This window comes from Coptis chinensis, chromosome 4, assembly GCF_015680905.1.
Source record: "Coptis chinensis isolate HL-2020 chromosome 4, ASM1568090v1, whole genome shotgun sequence".
Lineage (NCBI taxonomy): Eukaryota > Viridiplantae > Streptophyta > Magnoliopsida > Ranunculales > Ranunculaceae > Coptis > Coptis chinensis.
Genome location: NC_141459.1, coordinates 10,236,458 through 10,250,246, shown reverse-complemented (window position 1 = coordinate 10,250,246; position 13,789 = coordinate 10,236,458). Strand labels below are relative to the sequence as shown.

Here is a 13,789-nt window from a genome sequence, read left to right as displayed (position 1 = left end):
CAAGTTAAAATATTGTAGATGAGCCAAGAGTGTAAAGTTAAAAAATACCCAAAGGCCACTGTTGCTACAACAACTTGTATTCTGGAAGAGAGCCAATCATCCTTCTGAATTCTGGAAGAGAGCCAAGCATAATGACTCCATCACATCCTTCTGAACCCTGCATGCAGAACAACAATCAGGGCATTCATACAGCTCAACAAAGAATGCTAAATAATATATCGATTCCAGGAAACCCAAAATAAAATGCAATAAAATAGAACAGATACCAACTTCCTAAAATCATAACATCCAAATGTATATCTAGAAATCTATACAGTGGGACACGGATACCATTGGAGACATCATAGTTCTACTGAGTAAGTCTGCTTACTGGCGGGAAAGAGCCTTTTTCATAGGATGGTACAAAAGGATTTTCATCAACATAAAAAAAAAATCATCGATAATTCTGGAACAAATTCAAATCCAGAGTTTGTCTTGTTTCACAATAGTACTCTTTTGGCAGATTGCAATCCTTTCAACCTTATACTCACCCACAACACCACCAGAATATGCATGATCCCAAAAACTTCGTACATAGAGCAGTATGCACTATGCAGTAGTTCACAAATTTGTCTCCAAATTAGGTAAAGAAAAAAAAGCCGAGTGCAATTTCCCAAAGTATAGACAACTGCAACACATAAAATTTTATATTCTCACACCCGATGTAAGCATTTCTCGTAAGCGCGATGATAGCAAGTGGTGTCCTTCAATTTGACTTACTTCATAAGGAAAGATTTGGATTTGAAAATACAATAATAAGGACAATAACAGCCCGTACTATCGACACATTCGGAAAAGGACACATCGGGAAACTCACTTGGGAGCGGCCGTGGCTATTAAAGCCAATAATATTGGCACATCCGGAAGGCGGTTCCTTAGGGAGGATAGATTCCGATAAACGGGCCTGCATGACATTGATAAAATAGATAGCAATGGTTAGGCAGAAATTTTAAAAAATTGAAGTAAAAGCCTCATTGCAGATCTCAGTGTTTTTAAAGACTGAGACGCGGAGCTATTATTTTCTAACAGCCTTGAGGAGTTTGCTCTCTGGTTAAGGCATTAAGCAACACAAACACGCTACAATGAGACATGGCTTACAATTTTTCAAAAAGATAGAATCATGATTACAAACCTAAAGTCGTGGCCCCAACTTGAAATGCAATGTGCCTGAAAAATACAACCAAAAGGTGTAGCGAATATTTAAACATATATAAGGAAACTAATGTAAAAGACACTTGCATAATATTCATGTTCATACCTCATCTATCGCAATCAGATTCAACAAGCCTCTGGTATAAAGCTTTGTTAATTTTGACATAAACCCAGGTGTCGCGATCAACTCTGGTGTAACATAGAGTAGCCTTAAAGATGGTTTACCAGAGGAAATATCTTCATGAATCTAATAATAAAAAACAAATGCCAACTGTTAGGGATAAAGTTCAATAGTTGACAACATTGGTGAGTTAATCACAAAGCAATCCAAATGCAGTAACTAGAAATGCTATTCAATAGTAAATCATTCAGTGCAACAAAGTGACTTACCGTGTCTAATGACATGAATTCCAATTGATTGCTCAAGCGTTCGAGCTTTGGAACCATTAGCATCATATTGGCTTAATCCTAGCATAAAAAAATCAAACATAAACATTAGTCCACAAGTATGAAACAAGATATTTATACAGACTAGGCAATGCCAACTTACCAGCAGAGTTGCTAAAAACAGCAACATTATCACCAAAAACAGATTTACAAGAATCCAAGGACGATTCCAAAGTTCCACCATTCTCCCTCCTCCTTTATCCGGGCTTGGGACCGGCAGCGCAAAGACTTTCATTACTTTGCACTGGCGGAGTTAAAAACGGGGTTATCTCTTCAACCTGCATAAAACATAAAAACTTTCATAATATAACATTCAGACAATAAACATTCTTATAAACCATCATACCATCATAACAAGCTATAGTGCACAAATTCGTTATGTCATTCTTACATCTTGCAAAAGGCTCTTACCATTACTTACAAAAACATACTCAAAAACCAAAATAGATGAAGTTTGCATATCCCACACAATAGATTACTCATCACTGCAACCTTGATTCAAGCCAAATCAAAGGCCCCCTTCAACAAAATCACTAAGGTCCGAAAGCCAAATTGAGGTCCATCATAAATAGGAGCATTGGGAACCAAGACTTCCTCGATGTAGATCTTTTTCTCCCCTCTAAGGGCGGTTCTGCCATGGCAAATATTAGGGGTGGTTGTCATAACATATCCCCTAGCAACGGAACACCATCTCTACCTAATAGGGTAACCTTAAGAGGTGGACTCAACATTTCAGCGGGGGTTCCACGGCGGGTTCACGGGGAGGGTTCACAGGAGGGTTCGCGGGGAGGGTTCACAGGAGGGTTCACGGGGAGGGTTCACGGGGAGGGTTCATAGATTCAAACATATTCATTAAATTCTGTTGAGACGGACGGCCGAACCGAGTTGGAGCCAACATCGGTTCCGTGTTGTATCCCCATGTGGCGGTTGACTATTCGACATTCCATTGTTGGTTACAAGCTTAAGCATATCCCTACAAAATGAATGACAAAACTAAGAATTATATATATGATGAAAACAATAAGTTTTTATTTAAGGCAAACTCACCATCAACACACCCTCAACTCTAGCTATGGAGGACTTCATCTCACTCATTTCACCCTTAAATTCAGAATTTGATGAAGACCTTGCTTGTGCTAACATCACCTTCGCAAATACTTGTGCGCTTTAATTGCTTCTTAGAGAGGTTAGAGCTGATTCCACGAGTCCTACTCTTTTGTCCGCTCCTAAGACTTGGTCAATTAAATCATTATCAAAATCAAGATGAGTTTGCTTTGCCTCTCCACTTGAAGTTGCACTTTTTCTTTTCTTTTGAGCAGCCTCCACCAATTCCTATAGTGTTTTCCATGGAAATTAGTTCAAAACTAACAAGTTAGTACAAACTTAAGGTAAATCACCAAGAAAAATTGTCTATAATAACAAAGTAACTAACTAATAGCACGCACACTAGTTAGTGCATCATTTACAAAGAGAAATACTATGTCAAAGACTTAACAAAATTATAGTTGGAACTTAAGTGAAATGCAAACTCACATAACGGCCTCGGCTCTCCAAAACAGGTTCCATTCTGACGTTCATGTCCCGCTTTCCAAATTGCCTACCCGTCCGTGTATCTTGTCGATTTTGTTTATTCTACATGTACATTGGTAAACAATTGTTAGCATATCGTGATAAAAATTTAAAAGTTTATGGAAAGACACCTACCATTTTATGCAACGTGTTGGCATCGTATCCCTTGAAGTGTATGCCGAGAATCATTCAATTTTATATTCTCACCATTCTTCTTGCATTTCTTGCCATCACCTCGAAGTGTTCTCATATATTACAAACTGTTCCCAATGATTTGGATCAATGCCGGTTTGGGCATCGCGGCGATTTGTTCTTCCAAGGTCTCAAACTTATTCAATATATCTTTTCTCAAGACCCATTTTCCATATCTAAACTTAGTAGAAAAGTTTTTCTCTGCATGTGAACGAGCTAGTGCTTGGTGACATTTGTAACTTCAAATTCACGCTGAAAACACAAGTTATATAGTAATGTGAATGAAGCTAGAACTCAAAATGTCTAGAATGCATTAAAAAAAAAAATCGAGGTAAACCTTACCATTAAGGCATTCCAAACCTTATCCTTGAATTCAGAATGTACAAGCCTCCAATCGTAACTAAGCTGGGATCTGAGCTCGAATGAGACTACCAAAGACGAGTATTCCATCCGAGGCATTATCACCAACGACAACACCATCAATATCAATCAATATAGGTAACTTCCTAACATTTTTCGATTCTTGCCGTCGCTTTGAAGAATTTTGAGATGGATGTGAAACTGAAGTAGAAGGTCGCGATGCATGTGAGGCAGAACCAGAAGGTTGAGATGCACTAGGCTGTGGTTGACCTGATACCATTTCAAATGAAATCCTAACATATATTGCAAAATAGTCTATTAGTAGTCTGGTACTGAAAAATATAATCATGAAAGGTGAGAAAGAAGAATAAATAAAAGCATATACACGATTCAATCCAAACAAAAGTATTTCATTACATTATCATAGTTTGGAAACTACAACAATTACAATCAGGTTAAGCACTTCATCAAAGGCTTCAAATTAGGTTGGTCCTCAAGGGTAGATTGGAAAACAGTTGGCACATCTAGTGAGTCAACTCCACACGTCAATCGCCTCGGTGAATGGATGACTACCGACCAATTAGGATTTTTCAAGTCCTTCGAATAAAACACTTGACTAGCTTCGGAAGCGAGAATGACCGGCTCATCAAAATACTGATCAACACTTTTCATCTTATTAAGATTAACCAACACCAAATTAGAGTCCGACCGGAGCTTGCAGCCATTGGTCTTGTCTTCCACCTTCACCCAATTGCAATAAAAGACTACTTGTTGAAAAGTCCTGTATAGTCCAAATTAATATTTGTTCAATAACCCCATACCACTTTGTCGATGCATCTACTTTGGATTTTTGTCTTTCCTACTTGACGTAAACGAAGTGATTGCCTCCATGCAAACACCACTATCTTGTGTGACAACTGTTTGCGTCATGCGACCTAGTAGAAAAAGACAAAACCATTGATCGCGATACTTTCTATACGCTTTAGCTTGGTGTAATGGTCCTTCAACTAATCGCCATAAGTCATTCTTGGTGTCGCTTTGCAGCCAATAACTGTAAAAAGACGATAGTTAGAAAGCTAATATTACTAACTTCAGATTTCCTATTTAACTAATGGATGAATTAAACAATACCTTGTTATATAACCGGATAATGAAATCTGTTTGTATCTCGACTTCGACTTTGCAACCCTTTTCCTCTACCACTTAGATTGTAAGGAGCGGTATTCACTACAAAATCGTTCATGCAATTACGCATGAGTATTTTCATGTAGAGTACTAGAGTAGGTTTAGAAACCAAATGTGTCAAAAAACACACCTGTAGTAATCATCAAGCTTTTCGACGCTAGTCAAACAGGACCCATCTACGTATTTGAATCCATTGTTTAACACTTAGAGTCACACGATCTTTACCATCGAGCAAAGGCCCTTCATCACTATACTTTTCGCCATCTTCATCCGTAAAGGCTACACGCTTCGATTTATGATTTCCGTCCCGCGAATTGGGCATATACTCCATAGCATACCTAAACTCACTTCGAAATAATATACGACTCTGCAATGGACCCTTCAACATATCGTTTATTGCCGGGAATATTTTTACACTCTTTCATCGCCCTATTAGAACAAGAAATTTAAGTATACACTTTCAATTTTTAAAATCCAATTATAGAAAAAGCTAGAGAAGATATTAAGGTAAAAGTAATTTACATACCGTTCAAATGGAAACATCCACCTTTGATGCACAGTTCCACAAAGTAAGTAGCTTCATCAGCCAAATGCACCATGAGGTGGATGCTGATATCAAAAAACGATGGTGGAAAATATTTTTCAAGCATGCACAATGCTTCTGCAACCATGTACTTGGCCTCTTGGATATGTTGCCGAACTAAGACTTTAGAGCACAACAAGTTGAAGAATAAGCTTATCTGATGAATAGCTCTTCGCAGATCACGATGTTTAGGAAAAGCATGTTGAAGCAATACAGGTAGCAAATAACACATAATGACATGATAGTCATGTGATTTCATTACGAGCAAACCAGGTGGATTTAAAGCGACAATGTTGCTCAGATTTGATGAGAAACCAGAAGGAAGCTTCAAGTCCTTCAAAATTTTGCAGAAGTTTAACTTCTCGTCTTTAGTTAAGACAAATGGAGCCTTCGGTTTTATTGGTTTCCCCGGATCGGTCCGATTGCATCCATCCACCACTATGAATTCGCATCTTCCTCATATCTTCTCAAGACCTACCATCAGATCCTTTGACTTGTCTTTCTTGTCTAGGATGTAATTTAGTAGATGTTCCATAACATTTTTCTCAAGATGCATCACATCAACAACATGTCGGATTTATGAGCGGGCCAATAGGGCATATCCCAAAAAATAGACCTTTTATACCAAGCCTCAGAACTTGAACATCTTCATCATCTACACTATCATCCAAATTCACATCGATGTGCTTCTTTTGCTACCGTTGGGATTTTACCCGGCTTATACTTGATATGACTCACCCGCTGCATAACTTTTTTCTCCACTTAACCTTTGTGGAGCAATGTTCAACTCTTGATCTTAAGTCCCAAGTATTTGCACCCGACCAAACGGGTGACCCAACGGAAGAAAGGGGATAGTTTGTGTAAACAATCTTCTTTGCATGCTCAAGATATATCGATTGAGTGTTATCCGAACAAATCGACATGCTTTGTAACCATGTGTTATGCAACCCGCTAAGTTTCCAAGAGCAGGAAAATCATGAATACCCCACACTAGCATAGCTCTCAAGGTAAAATGCTGTTTTTTATGCATGTCATAAGCCAGCACCCCTTCCTTCCACAACTGTTCCAACTCCTCATACAATGGCTGAAGAAAAACGTCGATATCTTGACCCGGTGCCTTCCGCCCAGGTATCAGCAAACACATCATTTGGAACTCTGGCTTCATACATAAAGAAGGGGGGAGATTATAAGGTACCAAGTAAACAGGCCAACAACTCAGAGCTAGTGGATTGTATTCCACGGGATTGAAACCATCAGTTGCAATTCCAAGCCAAACATTACGCCCTTCCCCGAGCAAAATCGCCAACTCTTTTACATGTTTTCCATCGGATTGAAGCCGATGGGATGTCGATGATCCCAAGAAGGTGTAGCTTCGGTCGTGCCATGTCATTTCGCTAAGCTATCCATGGGATAGTGTACAACCTCTTGAGCCTTGGAATCAAGGGAAAATGTCTCAAAACTTTATTCGGCTCTTTTGTTTCTTTCTTACCCATCTTTCCTTCTTTCACTTTGTATCCGGGTGCTTTACACCGACATTCCGCTAACTTAGCATCATCTTTCCAAAGATAACATACAATTGTTCTCACATGCATGGATACTTGTGGCTTTCATTCCTAGATCTTTCAAAGATTGCTTTCATTACAGGGTACTTTGATGGCAAAGTGATTCCTTCAAACCATATCCTCAAAAGGGACAAAAGTGCATTACCACTAGTTCCCGACCAACCATATTTCTTCTTCAAGTTATGAAGGTCAACAATTGCGAAAAGTGTTGTAACGGGAGCCTCACATGAAGGGTATAGCTTTTGTTCTGCCATTTTCTTTGTATTCGTTGTACCTCTTCCCCAAATCAGGTTCAAGAACAGGTGGTTCAAAATCCCCCATATGATTTTCTTCATCCTCATTCAAATCACATGCAACTACTTCATGCACTCCATAAGAAGCATCAACAAAATTCCCATCCCAAGCCCTTCAAATTCGGTGTTTTCTTCTTCAATCACCGGCTCCACCACCGATCCGCATACATGGGTTCTCACCATGTAAAACCCATACACCTATAATTCTTATCCATCCCGCATCTAATCAAATGTCTAGAGATTGTATCAAACACAAAGCTTTTTCCATTTTCGACATTCTCTACAAGGACAAGGACACGTGGTCGAGGCAGCGGTTGTTCACCGGTCAGAATTGAATGAAATCAGCCACCCCTTGTTTGTACACATCTCCAAGTCCGTCCAATTCATTCATCCACTCTTTACGAATTGGCGGGAGACATTCTGCAAAATTAGACATGTGGGGGTTGAACAAGCACATTGTGTAATCTATCGATTTGATACAACATAATAATATGTTATTAGTTATATGCATATGTCTAATACTCTTTTATGTTGTAGATGATATGGTGTGAACACACATAAGATCATATCATCGTATCTTTATAAAGTATAAGTGGCGCTCACAACGCAAAATGGTTTGGACAAACCATTGGTACGGTTGTAGTATAATCTGGTATTAGCTCTATCTTGACTATAGGATTACAATTTAAAATTTTTGTGTGTATTGAAATTGGGACCAAGTGAGGTTGTTTCTCCCTTATAATGACTATATAAGAACAAAAAACACCTTTGTTATTGTGGATGTTTGTCCTCTTAATCCGATATATAATAACGGACGCTTATGTGTATTGTATATTACTTTAAATCATCAATGAGTGAGATTCATTTGTGAATTAACAAAAACGATGAATTGGGTAAATACATTGTATGTAAGGTGTGCCGTTGATTATAGAAGGAATCCGGCCCGGGCAGTAGAAGTCGGGTTGATGATGTCCCTTGAGGAGCTAAAAAATATTGTCATGTAAACCCTGCAGGTGGATTTATTCCGACATGACAATGAGGTTGGAGTGGTACCTTGCCACTAAGGGCGAAGAAGAAGATTAATATAGTTGTCGGTGAATTTGACTTAATCAACGGACATTCGATATCTTAAAACACGAGAGATCAACGAGCATATAATATGGAGCCCATAAACGCTAACGCATAATTTGGGATTGCGTAGTGCAACAATGACCTTTAGTGGAATAAACCATTTGTTGACGGACTTGGGCAAAGGTGTTGGGGCGGTATGGGAAGCTCAATCCTGCCAGAGGCCCAACCCTAATTTCTCCTCATGGTCCCTATTGAAGTTATAAATAGAATGCTCTTTTCTCCTGCCCAAATTCACTATTCACGGTGTTAGAAAAGAGGCAGGAAAGATAGATCCAAAATTGGATCTAGCTTTGTGAGAAAGAAAGGGTTGGAAGATCGTTGTCCACACAACGCCCACCTATTCTAAAGGAATACAAATGTAAGATCAAGGGGTTGATTGTTGATTCGGATTCATAGCTTGGATTCTCGGAGATTAGATCTAAAACCGTTCTAAAAGTATGTTTTCCAATCACAAATCGTGGACACCCATTAATTCCGGCCAAGCGTGGTGTTCAAGTCATTTTGTAGAAATATTGATTCGAAATAACGGTTCCTATTAAACACTTGTCCCTCGCCAAGAAAATCTTCAAGATATAATGTTTGTAGTTTTGGCTTCGTGAGAGATCAAGACTACTTCATCTTGTAAGCACACAATTTCACATATATTCAAATTGAAATGCTTTTTGTGATCCCATTTGATTATTTGAAAATACTTTGTAGTCCAAACTAGTTTATTTGATTTTCCATTGTCAAAGAATTATGTTTTTTATTTAGCAATAGTGTCACGCCCGTTTACTTTCTAGCCAAAAAATGCAGCTCTCTACTTTTTATGAATTTTTTGAACGGCTACTACTTTATGAAAATTGATCTATATGAGCATGTTTTTTTTCTTGCCATTCTTACAAAATTATTCATGATACACTATCAAAAGTTAATTGATAACCAAAACAATGGAGCTCAACTTTTGGAAATTAATTTATATGAGTAATCTTTTTTTTCAAACCAGCCTTTACAAGTACAAATTATTCATTATATTATTATATACTCTTCAAAACTAGTAAGCCGGTAATGTCACAAATTTTCTTTTCCAATCTAAAATGAGTGGCAATTAAATATATATGTTTCCAAACATTATTCTCACATGTTTTAGTATCAAAATTTGAATGAGTTTTCAAAAACCAAAAGAAGGTATAAAGACATTAATTGATTTGTTATAAACCGGATAGTAAATCTATTTCAACGCTAGTAGTTAGGCTGTCAATAGGTCGGACAAGCCCGAAGTCCGATTGAATCTGAACCGATAAGACAAAGATCAACTTAGACTTTACATTTAGTCCAATAAGATTATTGGGCCAGGTCTAGACATACTCTTGTTCGGGCCTCGATAATGGTCCGGACGAAATCTATAGTAGATTTGTGTGTTTTATAGTTAATATTAGTAATATATTTACTAATAATGTACATGGGAATTTGCATAGCCCATTTCACTATAAAACCATTTCTTTTCCTATAAACATCAAGTCAACCTACAACAATAGATCAGAGGCCAAAAAAAGGTTTATGTTTTTTTTTGGTGACACACTTTGATGTCTCTTTATTTAATAGCCAAACACCTGCACAAAGAGCTAAGAGGATTATATTGCCCAAAAGGAATAAACATATCATAACCTTAAACAGGGATATGATGGCCCCCACTAGATACATAAGACTTTTATTTAGCATGGAATAGTAAATTATTTGCATCTAAATGCATGTCTAGGATTACACGAGAATTTTGTTGCGAAAACCGGACCAGACTAGTGGTTCCGGTAGTTACAATGTTCACGATTTTGAATATATAATCTCTACACTATATGATAGCCGGTTTTTGAGGAACCCACTCTCCACTATCAAGTAGGCAAACTGAAATCTCCTATTTGCTCAATTTATAAACACCTCCCTCACAAAAATTAGAAACCCCCTTTTATTAATAATTTGAAGAATCCCCCTAATGTCACTTAAATTATTTAATTATTCTCCATTTCCCTCCCTGAATTTAGAACAAGCCCTCTTTTATTAAGAATTTAGAAAAAAAAACTTCCTAATGTCACTTAGGAAAAAAGTCTTTAGACCTGAGGATTTTATTAGTCACTAAATAGTGTAGTCTATTGTCTTGATTAAATCATATTGAATCCAAACATGGGATTCATTAAATAGTTTATATTGGATAGCAGATGAGCTATTTGAGTAACAATGAAACTCCAACAAAGGATCCATGTCCATACTAAATGGGAGTATATCTACGATTCGGAAATGAATAGATGTTATCAATTATCAAATAGTCTTGTAGGTTAAATGTTTTCCATAGTTTTCTAAAACTATTATAAGTAAAATAACAAGTATCAAAATGTTTTTTGCTTATAGGGTAAATCTTTTTTTTTTAAGAGAAAGGGTTTCTCATTTGATAACATTATTTTAAGAATATGAATGACATTCTATAGACTATGGGTTCACAGTAATTTGAATCTCGAAGGTCTATAAGAGATATCCTCGGTCGTAAGCATTTATTGCATAGTTATATAAAATTATATGTAATTGATAAAAGACAAATCGGTCAAACCTATAGGTTCAACCGGACCCAACCATTTAACGGGAAAATCAGCTCGGTTTTTCACTTTTTTTCGACCAACAACAAAAACTACATTTACTTTCATCCTTCATTCTGATTGTCTTTTCATCCTTCATTCATTACATTCCATTCTGGTGCCTTTCTTTTCTTTTCTTTTCTTTCAGAGTTTTTAGTTTTTAGGTTTCACCATTATCTTTCTTTCTACCTCTCTTCTTTTTAAAGTTAAACTTCATTATTTCTCTTGTTCTAAAATGGGAGAAAGGGGTAAATGCATTTGTGAGGAGAAGTGTTATCCCACTCCACTAACACTTAATGAGAAAATTATGAAAAACATGATGGTTTTTGCTTTTACATTTGACACTTTTCAGAATGAGATGAAAACCAAAAGCAAGAAAACTTTTAAGTTTTTATGAGCTCTTCTTTCTTAGTTTTTACTATATAACCTTTTTATAAATCATTTTTTTTTTTTTTGCTTATAAAGGATTTATGAAGAAACAGAGAAGAACGATTTGCACCTATTATATATAGAGGTGTGCAACAGGGGAGGTTTCCATGAAGTGGACAAGCAAAAGAAGTGGAAGGAAGTAAGCTTAGTTTTTCAGTACACTGGAGAAGCGTTTAGGAAACTTTACTTGGCCAATCTCTACAATTACTAACAATCTCGTATGCTCTCCTTCCTTTCTTTCACTCTCAATTCTTAAACAAACGGTCAGACCTTAACCTAAAAAAAACAAAAAACAAAAAACAAAAATTCATAAAGGACTTGTGGCGCAGCTTGTTGCATGTTTGTCCTAATTATTTGTAAAACTCATTATCATTATCAATAAAATTTCCACTTAAAAAAAAAACAAGGTAATTTTTTTATTTTCAATGTTAATCTTTTATAAGTCTATATATATAACATTTATATAGACTTATAACATTATATGAAGTTAACAATTTGTTGAATTATTGTAGACTTGTTGACTATATATATATATATATATATATAGTTTAAGTGCTTAAGTAGTTAACTTAATCAGTCCATATTAAATCCTTAGTAGTCAATGCACTCTAGTTTTGTGAATTGAAATAAATGCATAATTTTGTTGATCTTTATTGTTTAGACCTTTTAAAAAAAAAAAAAAAATGTTTTTTTTTTTTTTTTTTTTGGGTGGGGTGGGTGTGCACATAATCTCGCACCCCCTGGCTTAGAATCCTGGCTCCGTCTCTATTTGCATAGGCTTTCAAATCCACCAAAAAAGCATGAGCTTTCAAATAGAGAACTAGTCAAAACTACTGATAGACAGGTGATTAATTTTTTTGTTTGTCTTTTGTACGTGGATTTTTGTGTTGATTTATTTATTTTGTTGTTGTTGGTGGTTAACATGTTTTTGTCTAAGATTCATGCACTAGATGGTGTCATGAAAGAGAATGCAAAGTTTTAAGGTCCTGACTTCCAGCGTTCAACAGTGACACTCTCTAATGAGATTGTCAAAACTGTGGAAAATTTAGATTATTTGATTGGAGAAGGTAAGTTTTCGATTTTGAGACATTTTATTTTGAAACACCTATTTCAGCTATGGTCGTTCATCCTAACGGAGTATTTAGCTTGATTGAAAAACATAAAGATTATGACCAGAAGTTGTCAAGAATCACTAATTCATTTAGAACTTTGGAGCTATTGAGATATAACCATCGTCTCGGACTTTGGAGGACCACCTCGAGGAGGGTAGAGAATTTCAAAAGAAAGAAGTAATCCGGGCGGAGGAAGAAGAGAAAATCGAGGAATACATTTGTGGTACTAGTTTAACTATTTCTGTGTCTACTTTAACTATTATTTAGTATTTCAGTTTTTTAGAGGAAATTTTATGTTCATTCCTAGACAACCATGATATTCAAGTAGGCCAGGTGTAATTAGATAGAAGGAAATCCTGTTAATTTTTTATTTTCTTTAAATACATCTTTCTCATGTTTTTCACTTGATAGTGTTGGTGGCTAAATTTCATGATCGAGTGGAAGTATATATATACTGATTTGTAGTCTTGAAAGATTTCTCAATTGCCTTTGCTGGATTATTTTCTAGACGATGGTGGGAGATGTTTTGTTAGGACAGTTAAATAAGATATTCAAAGTTAGATTGTAATATATTATGAGAAAAAAAAAATCAATCAAAATTCATTATTATGTTAGTTATCTTTGTTGTTTTAGCCAGTGGCGGAGCCACATGTTGGTTACATGGGGCACGTGCCCCTGCCCCAGGTGAACTTGAGGGCAGAAATCAGTTTGTAGTTACTGCCAATGTGTGTTAGTGACGTCATGGACTACTTCGTTCCACCCTTTAAGTCAAAGCACAATTAGTCAATTACTAGAAGACTTCAGGTGAATTATCTAGTACAATTACCCAAAATGCATTTTTAACCATGTTGTTATACATAATTAAGTAACTTTGCACTACTGGTCGATTCACAAACTAGGATTTCAAGTGAAACATGTGTACATATTGACTCAAAGATTCTTAGTATATATTATCCCTAATCTAATTTTACCATATTTTTCAATGAAAATGTAATACTTGATGGTTAGGCCATTCAAAAAAAAAATCCTTACTTAGCTGTTTAGTGGCTTAATAATAAGTTTTTATTGCTAATATATCAAGCATTTTTTTCCCAGTAAGGTATCCAAGTGCCCTATGTGCCGGTGATTCCCG

At 36.3% G+C, this 13,789-nt stretch overlaps 1 long non-coding RNA gene across 1 annotated transcript; it reads right to left on the bottom strand.

Annotated features, from left to right (window-relative positions):
• Positions 1-959: 959 nt before the first annotated feature.
• Positions 960-1,873, bottom strand: LOC147501787 (uncharacterized). The gene is made up of 4 exons (XR_015219869.1): positions 1,742-1,873; positions 1,582-1,659; positions 1,298-1,438; positions 960-1,206 (listed from the first exon to the last, which is right to left on the bottom strand). It is a non-coding gene; the product is annotated as an uncharacterized LOC147501787 (long non-coding RNA).
• Positions 1,874-13,789: the final 11,916 nt, after the last annotated feature.